Raw genomic sequence first — 19,946 nt, 5'->3', positions numbered from 1 at the left:
ATAGGACTGACAGGTACCTTGAGAGGTCATTTAGTCCATTTGCCTGCTTTCAAGCAGACCTACACCTGAATATACAATTTGTAAGGACCTCCAGAAAAAAAAAATTCCCACAACCTTACACTATATCCCATCCCTTAATTGTATGGTGACATAAAAGGATTATGTGTTTAAGCTATTTCTACCTTATAGAGTTGTGAAGAAAATGGCTTATAAATCATAAAGTGTTATATAAAGATGATGATGATAATGGTGATGGTGATGGTGCTGGTGGTGGTGATGCCTTGGATAGGGGTGGGTAGAATTTAGAAGCTTAATTAATATTAAATCAACCACTACAAACTATCCATCCAAAACTTAGTTAAAAAAACAAAACACAACTGTGTTATGATTCAGCATTGGAAGAACTACAAATGTTAAGCAAGCAACTGACAAATTTATTAAGTATCTAGTTAGGCACAAAGGAATACAAAAACAAAACAAAACAATCCCTGCCTTCAAAGACTTTACAAACATATATACATATAATGCAAAGCAAATATAAGGTATTTTGGGGGAAGGAAAGACTCTAGCACACACAGATCAAGAAATGTCCCATAAAAGAGGTGTGCTTGAAGAAAAGTAGGGATTCTACGAGATGAAGGTGAGGAGGAAGTTTATTCTTGTGATTGGGGGGGGAATACATAGGTACATAGATAGGAGATGGAAATTGTATTCATCTTTTGTTGCTGAAGAAGACCATGACATCAGAGAAATAATGACATGACTTGCACTTGACTTTGTTCTGAGTGAGGGAAGGCTGTGCAGGTCACCAGCCTCACTTCTCTTCCAGAGCCATCTGAATCCAGTGACCAGATATTCATCAGGATGACCAGAGATGACCTAGGATGAGGCAATTGGGGTTAAGTGACTTGCCCAAGGTCACACAGCTAGTGAGTGTCAAGTGTCTGAGGTGACATTTGAACTCAGGTCATCCTGACTCCTGCACTGGTGCTTTATCCACTGCACCACCTAGCTGCCTGCTAATAGGAGATGGAATGTCCTATGTGAAGGACAGTTAGTAGGCCAGTTTGAGCAAAGTAATGTATAATAAGTATGTAAAGTTAGAATGGAGCCAAAATGTGGTAGATGTTAAATGTCAAACAGAATCATTTATACTTTATGTGAGAAACAATAGTAGGCCACTGGAACTTCCAGTGGAACATGGTCAGACCTGTGTTTTAGGATTAGCACTTTGATATCTGTATGGGATATGGATTTGAGAAGAAAGAGACTGGAGGGTGAGGGACTAAGGAAGAGGATTTTGCAGATTGAGATCCCAGATTCATCAACGTTCCAAAGTAAACACAAATTTATTGAGTACATATAGGAGGTTAGGGGGAGAAGGGTGAAGAATATCTGTCAATCATTAATTATTGCCATATATATATATACGTACATATACGTATGTATTTAGTCACTCAGTTACACGGCTTCCTCTGATATGGGTATCCGGGAATGCACTCTTGGTGAGGGTGGTTGTCCTCACTGATAGAAAACTCAGACATCAGGGATCTACCTATTGACTTTGAGAAGTCACACACCTGCCCTGGATTTGTCTCTAAATAGGTATAGGTTGGACTAGATGGCCTTTAAGAACCCTGCCAGCTATAGATTTATATACAACCATGATCCTCTTGGGCAGCCAGGTGTGAAGTGGATAGAGTGCTGGATCTGAAATCAGGAAGAACCAAGTACAACTCTGACCTCAGATACTTACCAGCTGTGTGACCTTGAGCAAGTCATTTAACCCTTTTGCCTGTTTCCTCATCTGTAAAATGAGCTGGAGAAGGAAATGGCAAACCACTCCAGTATCTCTGCCAAGTAATCCCTGGATGGGATCATGAAGAACTGGACATGACTGAATAACCACCAATTATCCCATTTTCCCTTAATGAAGGTGACCTTCCACACGAACACTTTCCTGATGCTCCCAGGTGCTAGCATCCTCTTGGGTTTCGTCTGTATATGCTTATCTCTGTACGTTACATCATGCACTACAATGCATGGTGACAGGGATGATTTCATTTTTTAAGAGTCCTTGCCTTGCCTGGTTGACAGCACATAGTAACTGGTGCTTAATAAATCTGTGGATCTAGTCTGTCTCCAAAGTACTTCTCTAAAACTAGATAAATACATTTTCAGCCTGTGACAACCAACCGCTGTGTGAAGCGGTCACTCACTCACACTGAAGTCTCTCAGGCATCGCGGGATCTGTCTTCCTTCTGCTCTGCACTTAACAACGCATTCAAAAGCTAGATATTCACGTGTGAGATTCCCTCTCTCCCCAACCAAGCTCTCCATCCTCTCCTGTTAAAGGGAGATAACAATTAGCCTTCAGAATGGCTGAGCGCTGCCAATGACCAAGGCCATGCAAGGCCGGGAAGCCCCGGGTTCTCCCGACTCCCGGTCCGCGGCTCCCTGCACGACCCTGGGCGGCCTCTCCCACGGAGGCGATGGTTGGAGAGGGGCCCGAGAGGAAGCAGAGGCCGGCCCCGCATTTCAGAGAAGGCTACCCTGAGGAGGGGAAGCGGCAAGCCCAATGCCGGCCAGCGCGAGCCACGTCTCCGGCCACAGTCGGGGTCCAGCCACAAGCGCTGGTCAAGAGGGGGCACCAGCACCGCCCCCCGCGGGGGAGGGTGGGCTGGGGGCTTCAGACGGGCTCGGTCACAGGCAGGGAGGACGCCTTCTTTATTGGGGTCCCTAGAATAAAACAACTAGGCCTCTTGCCCTATCCCCACCTCCGCCAGCAGCCTCTCTCACAAAGGGTCGACCGTTGTTGCCTAAGGAACAGGCCCGAAGCAACAGCTCTTTCCCGTGGAGCACTTCCGTTTCCACTCCAGAGGAAGTGACGTCACCCTCATCTTGCTAGGTGCTAGTGTTCGGTCGTTTGTGATGTCTGACTGTACACAACCCTATTTAGGGTTTTCTTGACAAAGGTATTGGAGGGGTTTGCCAGTTCCTTTATTAGCTCATTTTACACTTAGGCAAACAGGGTTAAATGACTTGCCCAGGGTCGCAAAGCTAGTTAGTGTCTGAGGCCGAATTTTTAACTCGGTGCTTCCGTACTCCAGGCCTGGCGCCGGCCTTGTCTCTGCAGATTCGTCTTCCACCCGGATCAGGGACTCCTTTTCTCTTCCCCCTCCTCCCCTCCCTTTTTTGGAGCAGGGTTGTGACCGCAGGCATGATCACAGGCCCGGACCAGCTGTGCTCTGGCCGCAGGAACCCATTCCTTTGCATCTCCCAGGATCCCCTGCTTTGCGTCCTGGACACCTTTTCGATAGTTGGACTCGGATGCTCTTCCTCAGGAAACTACATCTCCCAGGATGCAGCGCTCTGGTTTCCGGATGCCTCTGCCATGGTTGGACTTTGAAGCCCTGCGCTATTGAAATGCAAACCACATACTAGACAGATCCGGGCTTTTACCGATCGTTCTAGTCCCGAGGCTTCTTAACTGTTTTCTCTCCAGGACCTATTTGGCATCCTTGTGAAGCCTGTGGACCCCTTCTCACAATAACGTTCTTAAATAATTGAAGGAAATACTGAGTTCAGTTAGAGGTTAGTGAAAATAAAGATGCATTTTTTAACCCATCCAAATTCTTATGCCCCCTTGATATCTTTCCGTGGACGCCGGGATAAGAACCCCCAATCTAGTCTAGCCTCATTTTACCTAAGTAGAATGAGCCTCAGAGAGGTTAAGTGAGTTTGCTAAAGTCACACAGTTTGTTAAGTGCACTCTCACTTGGGTCCTCTCACTCCTAATCCATTCATTGATCTTAACAACGACTTGGAAACTTGTCTGGCTAGTTCTGTCACACAAACCAAGCACCCCATGTACACTGTAGAGGCCAAGAAAGCAGTGGCTGACCTGGGATCCAGCCCTGCCTCTGCTGTTTGGTGAGCCTGTCACCTTCAGGAAGTCACTCAGTTTTCTCATATGTAAAATGAGGTTGATACAAGATACCCTCTAAAATCCTTTCTGTCTCTTAATCCATGATTCACTGATACCTGATAGGTGGTCACTCAGTTAACATTTGCTTGAACATTTATAATTACAGAGATGCTCATACTTAAAAGGCAATGCATTCTCTGTTTGAAAACCTGAAATTGTTCTATAAATTGGAGTAGAAATAGCTTTCTTTATGAATTCTATCCATTCTAGTTCCATTTTCTGGACCCATACAAAATAAATCTAATTTCTTTTCTACATGATAATCCTTCAGATATTGAAGATATCTATCATCGCATGGGAAAGGAATTTTTTTCTTTTTGGTAAATGAAGAAATGAGGCTGAGATTAAGTGATTTGCCCAGAGTTACAATTTGTAACAGAGGACCAGAACCCAAGTTTTCTGACTTCCAGGCTAGGGATCTTTCCACTGTTAGAATGAAGTAAATAACAGGTATTAGGGACAAGGAGAATGGAAAAAAAATTAGTGTGGCCAGGAGAAACTCAATTCGAGAGATCTTTTTCAAATTTCTGTTGTGTACCTGTTTCATGAATTGTGAAGGATTTGAACATATTGGAATCTGCCCTGAATCCACCAAAATATCAGAGTATACTATATGATCAAACCTTTGCCAGAAATACAAGAAAAATCCCAGTCCTTGTCCTAGGAAGCTTAGCTGAGGAAATATATGAAGTAACCTGAGAACTATGTAAGACAGTATATGATAGAGTATATGTCAAAACCTTAATGTCAAGAACCTGTGACTATGATAGAATACGTGCAGAGCTAAATGACCCAAAGTCACAGAGCTCATCAGTTGTATTGAGTCAGGACTTAGCCCAGGTCTAGCATTCTTTCTCCTATGCCACCTCATTTTCCTAAGTATTCAGGGCAGTCAGAAATAGGAGAGAATACTGATGATTAGAACTTCTGAAGGCAGACTTTATGCAAAAGGTGGGATATTTGTTGATGTCTAGATAATATTGATGGCTTAAAACCATCAATTGTCAGGGACAGCAGAAGAATTAGGAAGAAAATTTTTTGTCATGTTTCTGTTACTTCCATTTAAGATGAACTGTAGGGAATCACTTGGGGTAAACTTTCTTTGTGGAAGGAACAAAGTATTCTTGATGGGTGTCTTGATTATTGGAATCCTATCTTAACTCCTTCTCTATTACCTGATATTGCCACTTCTGATTTTATTCCGAGGTGAGCTTTGAATCAAGCAGAGGGTCCACAGTAGGATTACCTCCAGGATAAATTAATTGATGTATGGGTGGGGTGGGCTGAGTGAGGTGTGTGCAAGAGCAAAAGAATAATCAAGAAAGTAGGAGTGACCATGGTGCCTCCTAGTCATCAAACAATGCAGGTAACCGGCTAAAGACAGCTTCTATGTATGCTGCTGCTGTAAATTTGGAAGCTGTGTTTTCTGCTTTGTTTTTCTGCTTTTTAGTAGTAGAAAAACATTTAATGAAAAGTAGCTATATATCTATATTCAGGGGCCAGCTAGTGGGTGGGAGACAAAAATATCATAGACCCAGAACCAGGATGGGAAAACAGAGGCACTGGAACATAAGTTTAGAGTTGGAAAGGTTTAATCCTCTCATTTTACAGATGAGGGAATTGAGGCTCAGAGATGTTAAATGACTTACCCAAAGTCATGGAGGAAGTATCAGAAATAGAATTTGAATCTCTGCCCCATGACTCCAAATCCTGTCTTTATTCCAGCCCATATATTTCCCACATCCATTTTGTGTGTACTTTGCATTTATTTGTATGTATATGTGTTGTTTTTCCCAACAAACTATTTTCCCCCCTCCCTGACTTAAAGGTCAGATCCTTGAGGGCAGGACCTGGTTCCTTCATCAAATGTAAACTCTTTGAGAGTAAGGATTGGTTTCATACTTGAGTTTTGTATCCCCAGCACCTAATTTGGTGCTTGGCACAGAGTAGGTACTTGATAAGTGTTTTAATCAACGACCAGTGGTTATTCAGCCTCTTCCCCCAAACTTCTGGTTTTGGGCATCCCTTTTCACATTTGGGCAGAGTAAAGAGGGCATGAGATATACATACACAAGAGAGAAGATACAAAATATTTTGGAACCTTTATTTTTATCAATGACTTCCTTGAGATACATTGGGGAAGGTTAACAAAAGTAAGATTTAGAAGCTACAAACAAAGGCCATCCTAGGCTGGCTGGGTATGTGATGTGAAGGAGGTGATAATCTGATTGTACTCTGTCTTGGTCACACCACATCTAGAGTTTTATGTTCAGTTCTGGGCACCACATTTTATGAAAGACATTAACAACCTGTAGAGGAGTGTAAATAGGATGCTCAAGGAACTAAAGACAAAACCAAATAAGAATCAGTTGAAGAAACTGGTGATGAAAAGATTTGAGGTGGGGTGTAGAGCAGGGGAGTAGAAAAAAGTGTAATAGATGTTTTAAAGTATTTGAAGGACTGTCATGTGGAGGAGGGATTAGATTTGTTCTGCTTGGACCCAGAGGACAGAACTTGGATCAATGAGAAGCAGATTTGAGCTTAATGGCTTCCTAAGAATTAGTTAGGATGTAGTGAGTTCACAGTGGCAAGAGGTCTCTAAGGGAGAGGCTTAATGGCTATTTGATGGGGATATTGTCAAGAGGATTCTTGTTCAGGCACAGCTGGTACTAGGGATCCTCTAAAATCCCTTTGGGATTCTACGATTCTTTGACCAATACTCTGCCAGATGACCTTTGAGGTCAATTCCATGGAATTCTGCAGTTCTGGGGTCTTTTACAGCTAGTATCACACCAATGTCTTCAATAATGAAAAAGAACAACTGTGTGTGGTTACTCTTCCTGAAGTTACCATCATCCGAAGTTGAACCAAAAGCCCACGTCCAAGAAGAGCAGGGCATGCAGAAGTTTCAATCTTCAAGTTAGCTGACCTTTCATGTTTAATCCAGAGGCTGGGCTTAACTTTTCTTTTTGAAATGTTACGGTTTTTATTTTTTTAGAATAATTTTCCCATTCACTATAACACACCTATGACTTTCAGCTTGAGCAAAGCTGTTACTTTAGGACAGACTTTGTCTTCAGTGTTTAAGAAAATGCTAATAGAAATGGGCTGGAGTCCTGTAGAGCCAGAGTGCACTCCCACTCATGCATTTTGAGTGAGTAAAGTATTCTTCAGGCTAAAATGTAAACCTAATAATTTGGGATGTCCCCTATGGAGAACTCTTGATCTTAGTCAAATGCTCTGCCTCTAAGCCATATCATGGGACACAATACCAGTTCCCAGAGGAATCTTTTCTTTTGGAAGAACCTCTGCTTCTCAGTTCTGACCCTGTGTTAAACTCCTTTAAAATCTTGTTTTTGGGTTCGCTAGTTTTCATAGGCTACACTGCATGTCTTTGTTTCAAGGGGAATTGTTCCTACCCCTAAACTCACAGCACCACACATCTTTCCTCTCTACCAGCACAGGGCTCTCACACTACCAGTTTGCCTCAGTGGACCACACAATATTAAGATTCCCTACTTCTAGGGATTTTTTCAACCCAATTCAATAATGTGTGTATGTGTGTCTAGTACAACCCACTCCCCCCCACTCCTCACCTCCACTAGGTATTGAGGGGATTTAAAGAGAAAATAATGGAGCTTACCCTAACCTAAAGAAACCTACAATCAAATTGTGGGACATAATTAAAACATATAGAACAGTCAGAAAAGCATGCAAAATAGCATATGATTAAGTTTTAAAATGTAATGATACAGATGTTAATGTAATAGGAAGTTATAATGGGGAAAAATTATGGATGATATAGTGTATAGACTTCTGGACTTGGAATTAGAAAGACCTGAGTTTGAACTCTATCTCAGATATTTAATAGTTAAATGACTGGGTAAGTCATTTAATTTCTCCCAACCTCAGTTTCCTTCTTTGTCAAATGAGGATAATAATAGCACTTACTTTTCCAGTCTTCCTACATCTCCCTTCCCCCACCTACTCAGTGCTCCACCTCCTAGCCCTGGGTATTTTTTACTGACTCTCCCCTGTGCCCGAAATTCTCTGCCCACCTCATCTCTGTATCCTGCCCTCCCTAACTTTCTTCCAGAAGTCCCAGCTAAAATCTCACCTTTTATGAGAAACCTTTTCTCATGCCCCTCACTACTAGTGCCTTTTTTCTGTTGGTTATCTTCCACTTATCTTGTGTCTATCTTTGTGCATCATTGTTTTCATCTCATCTCCTCTTTTAGAGTGGTGAGCTTCTTGAGAACAGGGACTGTCTTTTGCCTTTCTTTGTATCGGTGGTGCTTAGCACAATGCCTGGCTCCTAGGTGCCTAAGAAATGCTTGTTGACTGACTGAGGCACTGTAGTGCAGATCAAGTGGGAAATTAGAGAAAAATGTTTGGCAAACATTAAAGCATTATTAGATAATGACAGCTAACATCTAAATAGCCTTTTGCAAATTCTAAACATAATCTCATTTTCAGTAGTGCAGTGGGAAAAGTTCTGACTTTGGGGTTAGAAAACCAGGGATCACATGTTGCTTTTGCCACTCACTTGTGTGATAGAGCAAGTCTCTTAATTCCTTTGGGCTTCAGATTTCCTCATTTGTAAATTGTGATAGGCTGACAGGTTTTTTCCAGTTGAAGATCTATGATTCTAATAGGAATCCTCTGAGGTAGACAGCAGCCCCATCATACTGATGAGAAAACCAAGGTTCAGAGATTGGTGGCAAAATGGGTAAATGTCTAAGGATTGTTGCTTCTGACTCCATGCTGCTTCTAGTGACAAAAGGTGAGATTTATCTAGTATGCTGAGGGTTTTTGTTCCATCCCTAATGTAGAAGACAGGAGTTGGGGTAAAAGAAGGAAAGGTAACATTGAGTTGTAAAGGCAAAGGACCTAATATAAAAAGGTAAACCTGAGACTAGTTAAAGGTGAACATTACGGGACACTTGATTTGAACCAAAAACTTTTGGTTGTAGCAATCAAATATTCTAATTCCCGAATAAGCACCTTAGCAACTCCCCCCATTCCCAAGTCTCATTCTCCTTTAGGATTGAAGCTTCAGGGAGGGGAAAAAAAAGTTGGCGAAGGAGGGAGTAAACATGACTCCACCCATTTGAGCTGCAAGCTGCTCTGATGGTAAAAGTCATGTGGCAGGGGGCACCTGGATTTGAACCAGGGACCTCTTGATCTGCAGTCAAATGCTCTACCACTGAGCTATACCCCCTTGTGCTAACAATGCTTTCTTCTTATTAGTATATTTTCTTTTGGTCACTGCACTTGCATCCCCACAGTCAGAAAGAAGAGAGCAAGGGGTGTTCAGAGCCAATTTCTGTCGTTCTTCTTGGCTCACATAATAAGTGAATGGCCATGTGTGTTAAGCTTCCCGAGTATGTCTTTACCATACGTACTTGTACAGCTAGACTAACACTGCTCTTTCCTTAGCAAACAGATCATGTGACTGCTGCCGATGCCTCAGATGAGGAGAGTGATAGGCCAGTTGCAAATGATTTCCTCTGGTCTTGCTATGGGGAGAGTGCTGGGCCAGGGATCCCCCTCCAGTAGTTCTCAGATACTCTCCTGTTCTGGTCTATTTAAAGGAATGGCACAAGATTTCATCTGTTTGGGGTGGCGGCAGGATGGAGGAGGTACAGGTCCTTGATGCAGGTTCCCATTTTGCACTATGTAAAAAACACTTAAAAAAACATCCTTCAGTTCTGGAGAATTATCAGAATTTGTTTAATCATTGCTGACTGTGAACAGATGGATTGGTGACCGATTAAATGATAAGATTCCTCAACTGCTAAGGGGGATAAAATACAATCTAATCTGGAGCTGAGCGGGGTACTTTCTGAGCTGATCTCAAAGTGCAGTGCCAAGTAACTAGCCCTTCATTACTAGGTTGGAACATTTAATAGGTAACTTCCCTTGCATTCAACACTGCTACTTCCTTCCTTAATTAGCACAGTAACTATAAGTCAGTTCAGTTTTCAGGAAAAAAATTCCTCACTTTTGTTAATTCACTGCTATGGACAATAATGGACATGACATGGTCCCTGCTCACTATCAATTCACAAACTCATAAGAACAATAAAATGTGTTCACACACACACATAACTCCCCACCCAAACAAATAAAAACCCCATTAGATTATGAAAGTGCATGAGTTACAAAGTACTATGAGAATTCGAAGGAGAATGGAATCACTTTCAGCTTAAGGGATCTGGGAAGACTTCCTTGACTAGATGGCTTTTGAACTGACCCTTGAAGGACAGGTGGGGTTTCATCTGGCGCAGCTCTTGGGGAGAGGAAGTTCCAGGCTAAGGAAATGATTGTAACAAAGTCAAGGAGGTGAAAAAAGTGCGAGTTGTGCTTGAGAAGTTGCAGGAAGTCAACTTTGGCAGGACTAAGGGATACCTGAAGGAGAATTTTGTGAGATAGGGTTAGTGAGGACATGGAGAGCCTCAGAGGCTCCTTATTCTGGTTTTCTGTCTTCATTGTGTTCTTCCCTATAGGGTGGAACTATCCGCAGAAAATGGTTATGATTGCTTCAGGAGGGATCACTCTCTAAAACTGCTTTAGAGACCAAGTAGGAGGTAAGGTTCAGGGGAAAAGCCAGTGAGGTGGAAGGGGGTAGCTCTGGTCAGCAGCTGCTAAAAATGACACAAACACTGCAAATACTGAAACATAGACAAGGAATCTGCTCAGGCCCACCTTGCATTATGATCAGCACCAAATCAGTGGATGCTTCCAGACATCTCTTTTGGGCAGACATCGCCACCTCGTGGTTGGAGATCTCTTCCCTACTACCTCCTTCCTTTCCTTTCAAAGGCATCCTGTCACTCACTGTGGTGCCTCCTTTTGTTTTTATCTTAACTATACACATCCTCTGTAATTGTTCTCAGTTTTTCTCTTCTAAAGCTTGTTCGGTTACCTCAAGTGCATCTCCTTTCTCTGCTCTCCCTTTTCCTCCCTTTCATTCCCTTTGTGAATCCTTTTCCCATCCCCCACCAGACCATGGGGCCTATTCATGGCTGTTAAACATCATATTAATAATATACCTGGATCAAGAAAAAGAAAAGACATGTTTTGAAGAGAAGTTAGGCATAAAAAATCGGTGCTATCAAATGGTTAATACCCTTCTAGAAAGTATCCAGCCTTCTGTTTTCGAATTTCCATAGACTTTTCCACCTACCTCCTCATTTTTCTTTAAATTTATTTTTCCTCAGAACCAGAATTCAAGATAAATTTTTTTAATGATACATATTCCAATTCTAGTTAGTTTTACATTCAATTTTAAATTTTATTTAGCAATATATTCCATTCAAAAATTTTAATGAGTAGTATTGAAGTAGGTGTTTCTGTTCTTTTACCATTAAAAATATATAGCATTTAAACTACATTTCAATGTCATTGTTTTATTTATTGTCTTTACCTCCCCCCCAAATGTCTTGCACAGTGCCTGACTCATAGTAAATGCTTAATAAATGCTTACTGATTGAGAGGTGATTTCATGTGTAAATGAATATTTTCCCACTCAAAGTAGATAGCAAATTCAATATGTCTTAATAGAGAGTTAATAAATTGCTTTGGACAAAAAAAAAAAAAAAGAAATCACCACTTGGTAGCTAATCCGCTAGTGATTAACCTTCCTACATTTCACTAGACTGGTTATTAGACAACAGACACATATTCTGTTATTAGGCCCATGTTCCAAGGCTAGTAACAGACTATATTGAAGTTTTCAGTTGGTAGAAACTGCCAGGTCTTGTGCCTTTATGGTCTTTGAGACCCCAGGGTCATCTCCATTCCACAATGAGGCTTCAGAGTAGTGGAGACTACATTTAGCTGCATTATGGGTTAAATCTTTTGGGGAGCTAACCTAGACAGTCTCTTGCTTCTCTGAACACTCTATTGCCCTGCTTGTCTTCTCTGTTCATATCCTACTCATCCTATATTTGCTAGTCCTTGAAACTATTCTGGAATTGGCATCACGGAGTCTCCTGTGGCTTAGCCAGCCCTCTGTATTGAATAGGTGTGATAGTCCAAAAATTTGCTGGTACCAAGATCCATAAGGCTTGTGTGTTCCAGACTGCTTCTGCTTTAAACATTGCATGTTCTCCTGTCTGACACTCCTTTTTAAGGGAAACATCCATGTCTCATATTAGAGTTTGTCTGCATGTAAAATCAGAGATGGGATTCCAATCAAACATACCTGAGGAAGAAGCTTGCCTGTCCCTACAAACCCATGCTCCTCTCTTGTTTCAGCTAGCTTCCCAGATGGGATTTCAGCTGTTTCACGTATCAACTAGGAGAAATAATAGCTAGCATTTATGTGACACTTTACACATGTTATGATCTGATTTGATCCTCACAACAACCCTGTGAGGAGGATGCTGTAATGATCCCCAGTTTATAGATGAGGAAACTAAGGCTGAGAAAGATTAAGTGATTTGCCCAAAGTCACACAAATAAATATTTGAGCAGAATTTGAGCTCATATCTTCCTGACAATAAATCCAATACTATCCATTGTACCACCTAGCTGAAATGATGAAGAACAGTCCAGTCTGAGTCTGCCAAAACCAAGGGCAGCTTCTCATCAGGGTTATGTCACTCCTCCTGCCCTGAGGATGTCTCTTTTATACCTTAGGCAAGAAGGGTAAAATTCAAATAGAAGCAGGGGCTCCAAATCTGCCCTCCTTCATCCCCCAATTCCCTCATGTGACCCCACTTCCTTGCTCTAAAGAGGTTGGGACTCTCTGCTGCCCTGGTGCTCCCTACCTAGGAGCCTCTGCTCCTACTCCATTAAAATGTATCTTTCCTCTCTTAAGGAAGGGTTTTCCTTTTAGCATTAATCAGCATCAGCACTAAGGTATTAATGACTGATAAGGATTTAACTTGCTACTTCTTAAAGTCCATTTTACATTTAATAGGGGCCTAATTCTAAGAAATGTATTTCTCATGGTAAAATTTTAGGTACCCATTTTAGATCAGAATGGGAGGGACAATTAGACCTCCCCAGCTCTCTTCAAGAAGGTGGCTTATTTTGACCTTATTCCCTAAGGCTGGCCCTCCTTTTTAGATCTCCTCAGATTATACAACACCATCCCCAAACAGAGAACTACCTAAATTAGGGCCCATCACTGTTTACTTTGGGTAACTTTCTGCTATTATCACACAGAGGGAATGAAAAGAGGATGGAGTAAAGGTAAAGTCGGAGGTGAGGGTAGAGAAGGTGTTAAAAAACTCCACATTTGCAAGGAGGAGAGGCCCACACAATACTGTGGTAACCTGCTTCTGTTAGTAGTTGGGGACAGGGGAGAGGAGATCAATTTGTTAAGTACCTACCAAATGCTATATAAAGGATACAAGTACAAAGAAGGAATCAGTCTCACTCATAAGGGGCTTATATTCTAATGGAACAGATATATGTACACACACACATATATACATATACATATACATGTATATTTGTTGTTCAGTCATATCTGACTCTTTGTGACCTCCTTTGGGATTTTCATGGTAGAGATACTAAAGTAGTTTGCCATTTCCTTCTCCAGCTCATTTTACAGAGGAGGAAACTGAGGCAAATGGGTAAGTGACTTGCCCAGGGTCATATAACTAGTAAATGTCTGAGGCCAGATGTGAACTCAGGAAAATGACTCTTCCTAACCCCAGGTCCAGCATTCTACTTCACCATCTAGCTGCCTCATATATAAATATATTTAGCATAAATGTAACATTAATAAATGCAAATATATACATGCAAATATATACACAATTGTTGTATTAGGTTGCTTGGGAGGGAGAGAGGGCATTGACAGTTGGGTGGATCAGGAAAGGCACCAAGAAGAAGATGGTACTTGAGTTGCCTCTTTTGAGACTGGTTCTCCTCTCACTGGCAGACCTCACTTTGGCCTGAAATAGGAGGCTTTGGTCTGCTTCGTTTCTGGAGTGGGCCCATTGGCACCTCAGTAGGTAGCCTAGTAGGTAGGCCCCTCTTACAGAGGTTCACCACACTTGTGCCAAACTTAGTTCAGATATCTATCAGGCTTAGCCAAATGCAGCTCAGAACTCCCAAGTAGAGCTGTCTCTTAATAGGAGCTGGAGGGAAGAAGGGGATGCATTCCAGGTATAAGGTACATAAGTACGTAGAGGGAGATGGAGTGAGATATGGAGCATTGTATGTGAGGAACAGAGAGAAAACCATTTTGGCTAGATTGTTGCATTTGGGAGGGAGAAAAATATATGAGATGCAAGTCTGTCCTTGTTCAGGGGGTCTTGGTAGACCCAGTCTGGGAAAGGACAAGTTTGTTTTTGTTTTTAAGAACACTTTTCTCGACCTGGGAATTAAAAGTCTGATTATGTCGCTGGCCTTTTCAAGAAGCTTCAGTGGCTCTTTATTCCACTTCAAATCAAATATGAACTCCTTTATCTGGAGTTTAAAACCCTTTGCAATCTGGCTTCAACTTGTCTTTCCAGACGGATCTGACATTGCTGTCCTGTACACACTCTGTTTTAGCCTGATTGGCCTACTTACTGCTTATCATATATGACATTCTGTCTCATGCCTCCATACTTTTGTACAGCCCACCTCCCATGTCTGAAATGCTCTCCCTGCTGACCTTTGCCTCTCCAAATCCCTAGGATTTTTTCTTCCCCCAAAGCATTGTTAAGGTGCTACCTCCTTTAGGAAGGCTTTCCTGACCACCCCTCTACTCAGTTATTCCTGTTCCCTGTCTCCACCTTACCCCCAGATTACTTTGTATTTCCTCTGTTTGTTTTGTGTAGACTTATTTTCCTATAAGTTATCTTTCCTCAGTAGATTGTCCTCTCCTTTGAGGCCAGGGACTACTCTGGGTTCTGCCTATGTATCTCTGAAGCCGAGTACATTGGGAAGTACAGTTTGTTGAATTGAACTGATGAGTCTGGGCAGGGCTGGCCGTCTGTAAAGTAGGAACAAACACTGGCACCTTCCTTCTATCATACAGCTCACTAACTTCCTGATACCCTTCTTTTCTCCATTCTTTCAAAGATCATTTTGTTCATGTTTCCTTCTGACTGTTCACCAAAGATGTCCCCGGCAGCATTTCACTTGCTTCTCACTCCTCCAACCAAAACTTCTATCCCCTTAGTACTGTGTTAAGAAAAGCAAACACAGCAATGTACAATAAACTCAAACACAGCTGTTTTTGTATCTTGCCCCTGGTTGCCCCCTCCTGAACCCCCCACTTCCCTTTCCTTACCAGCTGGTTCCAATCACTTTTGGTGTTTCAAATCCCCTATAATTGGGCTTTTCTCTTCCTGCTTGTCTTGTCACAGGGAGGTGGTCACCTGTCACCTTACCCTCAAACCTCAAACTCCACCTCTCAATGAGACCTAAAATCAGCTTCCTGGAATAGCTGTTTTCTTTTACTTCTGCAATCCTAAACAAGAGGTGATTTATAGCCCAATCATCCTGACAGGTTTGTCCACCTCTGGTATTGGGGAAAAGACAAGGAGGACCCTCTGAGGTTTGGGGACATCATATTCTAACATCAGGTCTAGGGAAAGAAAGTGAAGACCCTTCTGTCTGGTAGTGGAGGAGGCTGGGAACCAGCAAACATTTCTTTAGGGCCCAAGAAGAGCAAATGTGATGCAGTCGAAAAAGCAATGGATTTGGAATCAGATTATGTGAGTTCTGGCACTTACTACTTAGGCTCTCTTGGGCAAGTTCCTTCATTTTCCTGGGCCTCAGGCTCCTTACATAAAAATGAAGAGGATGGACTCTGAAGGCTTCTGAGGTTTCTTTTAGCCCTATGATCCCCCCTAGCTTTGTGCTAGGTGTTGGAGACGCAAAGATTAAAAAAGGAAAAAAAAAAGAATATTCGTCCTCAAGGCACTTGCAATTCAATAAAAGAGCTATGACATGTCAGTCAGTCAATGAACATTTATTAAGTACCTACTTTGTACTGGACATGTACAAAAATAAATATGCTCTAAGGTAGTGGGATAGGGCAAAGGAAAGCTGAGACAAAGTGCTCCAGAAAAACTTGAGTTGCCCAACATTGTCTATACTCCTAATGCCACTCCATCTCACAGGTGACCCCATAAATGTATAGTTTGGTTAGATAAAAAGAAGTCACTTGAATAAACTTATTCATCGTATACTATGTGCTAGTATCAGTGTATACAAAGACAAAAACAAAAAGATTTTGTGGGCTTGCGCCTTAAACCTAGATGCCTAAATGATGCAATTCCTGCATTGCAAACTGCCTGTTGGACATTACTTCCTTGATATTCTTTCTCCAGCCCCTAGATCTCACTATGTGCAAAATGGAATAGACTGCTTTTTTCTTCTGCTATTCTAGTGCTGTCAGAGCACTGTCATTCCAGTTAGCTCATTAGTGCTCTTTCTGCCTCTCCTTCTCTCCTTGCCTGTCTCTCTGTCTCTATCTCTCTTTGTCTCTCTGTTTCTGTCCCTGTCTACCTATCTCTCCTATATTTAATTAAACTCAGTAAGCATTAAGCACTTTCTAAGCATGAGGCATGGTGCTAAGTGCAAGGGAAACAAAAACAAAACAACAGAGTCCCTGCCTTCAGGGAGCTTACATTCTCCTGGGAGATAAAACATGCACAGATGATCAAAGCCCAAGTGAATGGAAGGTGAGAGCACGGAGACCTCCATGGTCAGGGAGAGAAAGAGATAAGAAAAGGGCTCCTGTAGGAGATGATCCCCAAGCTCAGCCTTGAAGGGAGGTGAAAATGAAGAGGGAGAACATTCTAGGAGTAAGGGACAACCTCTGTAAAGACACAGACATGAGAGATTTAGTAATGCCAAGTTCTGAGAATAGTAAGTAGCTAGTCTGGCAAGAATACAGCACCATGAAGGGGAGGAGTGTGAAAAGAGTCTGGAAAGGTGGGCTGGAGCCAGATTGCTCTGGGCTTTAGGTGCCAAGTAGAAAAGCTTGCCATTTATCCTTGAGGTAAAGAAGAGTCACTTGTAATTGTTGAGTAGGGGAGTGGCATGATCAGGTCTGTAATTCAGGAACATTATTTTGGCACCATGTGGAAGATGGTTTGTAAAGGAAGAGTTTTGGCAACTGATTGGATGGGGGTAGGGATGTGTGAGGGAGAATGGGGAGCAGAGCATGATGCCCTCAAAAGAAGAGAGATGTTTAGAGGAGAGTGTCTTGCCAAGTCTTGTCAATTCTATTTCCACAACTTCCGAACCCTTTGTGGTTTGATCATTTCACCAGTGTCAGACCCTGCGTGATCCTGTTTGGGGTTTTCTCGACAAGGACAGCGGGCGTGGTTTGCTCAATGCTCTCCACTGAGCCCCTAGCTGCTTCTCTCATCCACTGAGCCCCTAGCTGCCTCTCTCATCCATGTAGCCATTAGCGTAGTTCTATTCCTCAGTTTTCATTGTCTGAACATTTGTAATAAATTACTAATTGGTCTCCTCACCTCCAGTCTCTTTTCCCTCCTATCCGTTCTCTATGAGGCTGCCAAAATAACCTAAGGAAATCAGCCAGCAGCCATTTTGAGAATCCCAAAGCACCAGCTGTTTCCTTCAGTGTTCCCCAAACTGAAAGGTACACTTTGCACTGCTGCCTGAAGACCTTCTTACTACATAATCAATGCACTAAAGACTGTGGAGGATCCAAGTGAAGTACATAGAGATTTGGGGGCTCATTCTCCTAGCCCTCACTCTAACAGGAAGATCAGGTCCCCAGAATGTTGCTACTGCTTCCCCCTGCAAGATTCGAAGGATTGTGGGGGTTGTATTCCCCTCAATGTCACTTAGTTAACATTTTCCAAATATCCTATAACCGACTGAAAAGTTGATTTCTTCTCAATACCATGTAAACAAATTTAACATCAATTAGCTTTTACAAAGAGATATTTACTGAGAAGATATAGCAAGAACCAAAGCACAAAAACTCTTCCCTACCAAAAACCTCCCCTAAAAACTCAAACCACAAACAAACCTGGAGCACAATTTCCCCGTATACACTCACTTGGTCCCTAGGAACGTGGATTCAAATATAAGATAGTTGCTACAAAACCACGTTAATTTCTGGGTATGGCAGATAGAAGAATTGCTCCCTTGTTTGAAGGACCTCGTGTCTTAGTGTCTCACTTGCTGGGTTGACTCACTGGTGGATTGGGTTAGATAGGTTATTCAATAGGTCTAGCCCCTCTCTGGGTTTGGTTCCTGCCTCTAACTCTGCTGTGAACCTCCCAGAGGCTGCTCCAATCTTTTGAAGCTGATAATCTGCTCCATTATGTCTCTAATAATCATTTGTCCAAGATAGAAAAGAATAGATACAACAGAGCCAGAAGAAATAGCAGCACCAAGGGTTCACAGCCATGGGGGATCCTGGTAGAGGAGGGGCTCCCCCACCCAGAGACTTATAGAATTTCTTCCCCTCACTTGAAAGCCATGGAAGTGAGTTCTTCCATTCATTTGAGCCTTTTATATGCACACCTAGTTACAGTTCAGCAGCCAGTTATAAGGTTGGGTTTTTTTAAAATCACTTTTAACTAACCCAGCAGGAGACAGTTATAGGCTACTAATGCATATTTTGAATTAGGGTAAGGGCATCTCCCAATATGTATGCCTGGATGCAGGCTCATTAAGTCTCCACAAGGGTTTTGAGGCAGCACATATCATGTATAATCTAATCATTGGGTTTCATACAGAAGAAAAGTAGAAGACATGCTAGTCCTTAAGGAGTCAAACTAGTAGTAAAGTAGAAGACATGCTACTTACCCTTAAGGAGTCAAACTCTGTCTGAACAGCCTGGTTCTACCTTTCCCCAATTGCTATATCCTCATAAGGTTTTTAAGGGAAATGCTAGAAGCAAAGGTCAATAGACAGTATGGCATGGTCTGCTAGAAAAAGAGTAAGAGATATGTGACTGATAGCCTGGGTTCAAATCCCATCTCAGCCGCTTCCTACCAGAGTGATTTGGGAAGTGACTTGCTTAGATACTGCAATGGATGTAATCACAGAAAACCCAGAATGCAACCATAAGGTTCTAATGAGGTGTTCAAACTAACTAAACTACAAAAGATCTCTAAATATTTGTAAAGTGAAAGCTAAGAAGATCCTAACAGTGATTGGTTAAGCAAACAAATTACCTAAACCATTAAGGCTTTTGAATGGCCAAGCCCTAGAAAAATTTTAGCAGTTAGTGAAGAAAGGAAGAGATTTCAAGTTTTAACTGTCTAAGGAGGAGACCCCTGCAGTGGAAAGAGGGAACTGTGGGTTAGACAGGTAGGAGATACTGCATCCAATAGGAAGTAGAAACAAGACACTTCAGGCAGGCATAGCTATAGAGACATGCTCATCAGAGGGAGGATATTTCATGGAGCATGACCCCTGGAAGCAGAGAAGAGAGTCAGGGCATGGAATGTAGCAGACCCTGAGAATCCAGTAGAGACATTGCATAACCAAAGGGAGATGCATAAAACTTCTACATAGGGGGAAAAGACTTCCAGGCCATATACTATCAGGAGTTGTCTTTGCTACATGTTTATCCTAGCATGTGTCTGACTCCCATTGTCTTCTGGGTTCTAAATGACTGTTCCTACAGATGTGGTGTGTTTTATGAGGAGAATGCAGGGTTTATGGGGTATTGGAATGTTCTGTACCCACTCTTCTTATTTTGCCATTTGAGTAAATGCCTTTGCTCATAGTTAATTATATGTCTTGGCTAATTACCACTGGGAAACCCATTGGTGGTTTGTATTTTTTTTTAACAATGTCCTTTTAGAAAATCAAGTGTCAAGTTTACCAGCAATGTGAGTGCAAGTGCCTAGTAAGGGAGGAGTCCTATAGGGATGTCACATGTCACATGAAGTCATATGTCTGATTTTATCAGGCTCACAAAAACTTTAGTGATTCCCCATTGCCTTCAGGATAAAAAGAAACTCTTTTCATCTGTAATTTAAGGGCCTTCACATTCTGACTCCAG

At 42.1% G+C, this 19,946-nt stretch overlaps 1 long non-coding RNA gene and 1 other non-coding gene across 2 annotated transcripts; both read right to left on the bottom strand.

Annotated features, from left to right (window-relative positions):
• Positions 1–413: 413 nt before the first annotated feature.
• LOC140533061 (uncharacterized) lies at positions 414–2,859 on the bottom strand. The gene is made up of 3 exons (XR_011976782.1): positions 2,778–2,859; positions 2,224–2,346; positions 414–879 (listed from the first exon to the last, which is right to left on the bottom strand). It is a non-coding gene; the product is annotated as an uncharacterized lncRNA (long non-coding RNA).
• A 6,278-nt stretch (positions 2,860–9,137) lies between these two features.
• On the bottom strand, positions 9,138–9,209 carry TRNAC-GCA (transfer RNA cysteine (anticodon GCA)). The gene has a single exon. It is a non-coding gene; the product is annotated as a tRNA-Cys (tRNA).
• Positions 9,210–19,946: the final 10,737 nt, after the last annotated feature.

Source organism: Notamacropus eugenii, chromosome 3 (assembly GCF_028372415.1).
Source record: "Notamacropus eugenii isolate mMacEug1 chromosome 3, mMacEug1.pri_v2, whole genome shotgun sequence".
NCBI lineage: Eukaryota > Metazoa > Chordata > Mammalia > Diprotodontia > Macropodidae > Notamacropus > Notamacropus eugenii.
Note: the sequence above shows the minus strand (reverse complement) of the source record. Positions and strands in the feature narration are given on the sequence as shown.